Source organism: Oncorhynchus mykiss, chromosome 25 (genome assembly GCF_057628025.1).
Source record: "Oncorhynchus mykiss isolate SJ-2025 chromosome 25, ASM5762802v1, whole genome shotgun sequence".
NCBI lineage: Eukaryota > Metazoa > Chordata > Actinopteri > Salmoniformes > Salmonidae > Oncorhynchus > Oncorhynchus mykiss.
The window spans coordinates 86,729,502-86,735,000 of record NC_143046.1 but is presented as its reverse complement, the minus strand read 5'-3'; positions in this window follow the sequence as shown (position 1 = coordinate 86,735,000).

Sequence of the window (5,499 nt, the reverse complement as noted above, 5' to 3'; positions counted from 1 at the left end):
TGGGGCTGGGAGGGAGAGGAGGAGGGTGGAGACAGGCTGTGGTGGGGCTAGGAGGGAGAGGAGGAGGGTGGAGACAGGCTGTGGTGGGGCTGGGAGGGAGAGGAGGAGGGTGGAGACAGGCTGTGGTGGGGCTGGGAGAGGAGGAGGGAGGAGACAGGCTGTGGTGGGGCTAGGAGGGAGAGGAGGAGGGTGGAGACAGGCTGTGGTGGGGCTGGGAAGGAGAGGAGGAGGGTGGAGACAGGCTGTGGTGGGGCTGAGAGGGAGAGGAGCAGAGTAGAGACAGGCTGTGGTGGGGCTGGGAGGGAGAGGAGCAGAGTAGAGACAGGCTGTGGTGGGGCTGGGAGGGAGAGGAGCAGAGTAGAGACAGGCTGTGGTGGGGCTGGGAGGGAGAGGAGCAGAGTAGAGACAGGCTGTGGTGGGGCTGGAAGGGAGAGGAGGAGAGTAGAGACAGGCTGTGGTGGGGCTGGTAGGGAGAGGAGCAGAGTAGAGACAGGCTGTGGTGGGGCTGGGAGGGAGAGGAGCAGGGTGGAGACAAGCTGTGGTGGGGCTGGAAGGGAGAGGAGCAGAGTAGAGACAGGCTGTGGTGGGGCTGGGAGGGAGAGGAGCAGAGTAGAGACAGGCTGTGGTGGGGCTGGGAGGGAGAGGAGCAGAGTAGAGACAGGCTGTGGTGGGGCTGGGAGGGAGAGAATGTATTTTTAATAGTAAAAAAACAAGGTAATTTGACAGAAAACTGTGCACTACTTTCTCTCTATGTCAAGGCTGTCGAAGGAAGTAGACCAAAGTGCAGCGTGGTGAGCGTTTCCTATTCCTTTTTATTAGGATGACGCCGACAAAAACAATAAACAATACAAAAAACAACCGTGAAGCTTAAGGGCTATGTGCCACAAACAAAGACAACTTCCCACAAAGAAAGGAGGGAAAGGTCTATAAGTATGGTTCCCAATCAGAGATGTTGATAGACAGCTGTCCCTGATTGAGAACCATACCCGGCCAAACACATAGAAATAGAAAATCATAGAAAAACAAAACATAGAATGCCCACCCCAAATCACACCCTGACCAAACCAAATAGAGCCACAAAAAGGCTCTAAGGTCAGGGCGTGACAGTACCCCTCCCCAAAGGTGAGGACTCCGGCCACAAAACCTGAACCTATAGGGGTGGGTCTGGATGGGCATCTATCCGCGGTGGCAGTTCAGGTGCGTGACGCAGATCCCGCTTCACCACTGGCTCACCCCACTTTGGTGGCACCTCTGGTGCCAACCCCGGACTGGGGACCCTCGTCGCAGGCCCTGGACTGGGAACAATCTTTGCGTGCACCGGACTGGGCACCCTCGTTGGAGGCTCCGGACTGGAGAACGTCGCTGGAGGCTCCGGACTGGAGACTGTCGCTGGAGGCTCCGGACTGGAGGCCGTCGCTGGAGGCTCCGGACTGGAGGCCGTCGCTGGAGGCGACGTGTGAGGCTTCGTGCCATGACTCCTCACTGGAGGCTTCATGCCATGGATCATCACTGGAGGCTTCATGCCATGGATCATCACTGGAGGCTTCTTGCCATGGATCATCACTGGAGGCTTCTTGCCATGGATCATCACTGGAGGCTTCTTGCCATAGATCATCACTGGAGGCTGGGGAGACATACAGGAGGCCTGGTTCTGGCAGCAGGCACAGGACTCACCAGGCTGGGGAGACATACAGGAGGCCTGGTTCTGGCAGCAGGCACAGGACTCACCAGGCTGGGGAGACATACAGGAGGCTTTGTCCTTGGCAGAGGCACCGGATACACTTGGCCGTGGAGGCACACTGGAGGTCTCGAGCTTAGAGCCTGCACAACCCTTCCTGGCTGGGTGGTTATCTTCGCCCTGCAAATGCGGGGCGCTGGCACAGGACGCACTGGGCTGTGTAGACGTAACGGAGACACAGTGCGCAGAGCCGGCGCAAGATATCCTGGGCCGAAGAGACGCACTGGAGACCAGGCGCGCTGAGCCGGCTCCATCCGTCCTGGCTGGATGCTCACCCCTTTCTCTACATACAATTGGAATTGACCATAACCCTGGTACGCACCATAGGATGCCCTCCAGTGACATCTGACCTCTACCTACTGTGCCTTCACAAAGTATTCACACCCCTGGACTTATTCCACATTTTTGTTGTGTTACAGACAGAATTCAAAATGGATTAAAATATATGTTTTCTTCTCAACCAATCTACACATAATAATCCATAATGACAAAGTGAAAACATGTTTGAAGACATTTTTGTAGCCTTTCATTTTCAAAAAAATATGTAATTGAAATAAGTTTTTCCACCCCGAGTCGATACGTGTTAGCATCATCTTTGGAAGCGATTACAGCTGTGAGTCTTTCTGGGTAAATCTCTAAGAGTTTGCACACCTGGATTGTGCTACATTGCCCATTATTCTTTTCTAAATTCTTCAAGCTCTGTCAAATTGGTTGTTGATAATTTCTAGACATCCATTTTCAGGTCTTGCCATAGATTTTCAAATAGATTTAAGTCAAAACTGTAACTCGTCCACTCAGGAACATTCACTGTCGTCTTGGTGAGCCTCTCCAGTGGAGATTTGGCCATGTGTTTTAGGTTATTGTCTTGCTGAAAAGTGAATTCATCTCCCAGTGTCGGGTGGAAAGCAAACTGAACCAGGTTTTCCTCTAGGATTTTGCCTGAGCTTAGCTCCATTCCGTTAGTTTTTTTTATCCTGAAAAACCCATACACATTACATGATGCTTGAAAATATGGAGAGTGGTATTTAGTAAATTAATTGCTTTGCCACATTCTTTTGCAGTATTACATTAGTGCCTTGTTGCAAACATGATGTATGTTTTAGAATATGTCTATTCTGAAACAGGCTTTCTTCTTTTCACTGTCAATTAGGTTAGTATTGTGGTTGATACATCCTCAGTTTTCTCCTATCACAGCCATTAATTAAACCCTGTAACTGTTTGTCGTGTCTTTGGCTATGCCGGATTAATTGATATGACATGCTATTCTATAAAATAATTTCCCCGTAATTAATATCACCTGATTGAGCTAATCATGTAAATGTAATTAACTAGAGAGTCGGGGCACCACAAAATAATATTTATAGAGCTGTTATCTTCTGAATAAACTCTTAAAAGACCTAGTAATATTTTACATCAACAGCAGTCAATATTAATCGTCATCTTAATTCAGTCTCATCAGTAAAGAAATAATTAAACCCAATTTTGTATTGCTGATTCAAATTGTTAGCCAGGGTTCTTGCAGATCATCAAGAATTTACAACTTTCAGATTATCAGACTGAAGTAAAATAAAGATTAATGTTGACTGCTATGATGTCATTATGGGGTATTGTGATGTCATTATGGGGTATTGTGATGTCATTATGGGGTATTGTGTGTAGATTGTGAATACTTTCTGAATCAACTGTATTAAATCGGCACCTAAGTATCATGATAGTATCATATTGTGAGGTCCTTGGCAATTCCCAGCCATAGGTTATAGGTTAGCTAATAGCCGTATAGCATTAGCTTATCATTGTTACCAAGAACTAGCAAGTCTATCTACTTTCAGTCCGGAAAACATTCTCTTAAACTCTGTGACATGCTGAACTTCAGCTGTCCTGGCCGAAGACTCAATGACTTCACATTACTAACTAATCATATGGGGACTTGTGTGTGTGTTGACAGTGAATATTACTCATATGGGGACAGATGATGCTCATGTGTATGTGTGTGTTGAGAGTGAATAACCCCATCCCATCCAACATGAAGTCGGAGGCAAAGAAAGCTGCCAAGATCCTCTGAGAGTTTACTGAGATCTCCAGCCGTACCGGGCCGGACAAACTCATCCCAGGTGGGTGTATGTGTTCCTTCAGTCCCTCCCTGAGTGTGTGTCCGAGTCTCTTGGTGTGTGTCTCTCTCTCTCTGTCTCTCTCTCTCTCTGTGTGTGTCTCTCTCTCTCTCTCTCTCTCTCTCTCTCTCTCTCTCTCTCTCTCTGTGTGTGTGTGTCTCTCTCTCTCTCTCTCTCTCTCGTGTCTCTCTCTCTCTCGTGTCTGTCTCTCTCTCTCGGTGTCTGTCGCTCTCTCTCTCGTCTCTGTCTCTCTCTCTCGGTGTCTGTCTCTCTCGGTGTCTCTCTCTCTCGGTGTCTGTGTCTCTCTCTCTCGGTGTCTGTCTCTCTCTCTCGGTGTCTGTCTCTCTCGGTGTCTGTCTCTCTCGGTGTCTGTCTCTCTCTGTGTCTGTCTCTCTCTGTGTCTGTCTCTGTGTCTGTGTCTCTCGGTGTGTGTCTGTGTCTCTTGCTGTGTGTCTGTCTCTCTCGTGTCTGTCTCTCTCAGTGTCTGTCTCTCTCTGTGTCTGTCTCTCTCGTGTCTGTCTCTCTCAGTGTCTGTCTCTCTCTGTGTCTGTCTCTCTTGTGTCTGTCTCTCCCGGTGTCTGTCTCTCTCGGTGTGTGTGTGTGCTCTTACTGAGCTCACATCTTTGACTCATACCATTTGAATTTCTCTCTCCTTCATTCTGAGTCTCTATGTTGATGTCATGTGACAGTCATAAATACCAGGCAGGAAATTATATCACTCATGCTAACATGCTAGCAGGACCCGCCAATAATTGTTTGTGTGTGTCTGTCTTAGTCTCCGTGTGTGTGTGTGTGTGTGTGTGTGTGTGTTCTCCCTCCAGCCAATATATTAGCGAACGGTCAGGGCCTGGCTATCTTCACCGTGATCAAGGCAGACTTCATGATCACAGCTTGGGGCGGCAGAGGCATAGTCATTGCTCGACTGGGTGACGGCCATAAGTTCACTACCACACACACACATACACACACGGCTTGGGCGGTATGCCATATATACCGTATACCGGGGTATTTGGAAAAAGCCACGGGATATTTTTTCAATTACCATCAAAACTATTTTTTAAAAGTTTTTTCAATAAATGTTTATATTTGTGGCTACTTTTTAAGTTAATACCTGCAGTCAACTTGTACAGTACGTTAGGAGATAAAGCAGATTGCGTTCTTCATTTCATCTGTCACATTATTTTACGTTATGAAGCTTACCGTAGTTAGGGTTGTTTGTAAATAGCACAATGGGGGGGGGGGAAATGGGAGCAGCTGTGTTCATAGCGAGTCACATGAGATTATGAATTTACACTACAATTCACTAATCCATTTTTTTTGCCATCAGATATCTTACAATGGCTTTCTGCCAGACATCAAAGAGCTCTGCATGATTTATTGTTACAGTGTCATTTTGCGTCCTACTAGCGTTTTCTTTCCTTTTCTCCTTCAATCGTCTGCCCTCTACTCTGTGTACACATGCATCTCTACCTTAAAAAAATAATAATTAATCACAGCTTTGTTTATTTTAACAATTTCTGTCGTTCACTTTCGGTAGCTAATAGCTAATAGCTATGCTAACTTTATGAGCTGGATTTGTCTGTCTATGCAATTTGTTTATGTTCGTTTTTGCTCGTTAGCATTTAGCTAACAGCGTCTATGTGATTTTGCTAT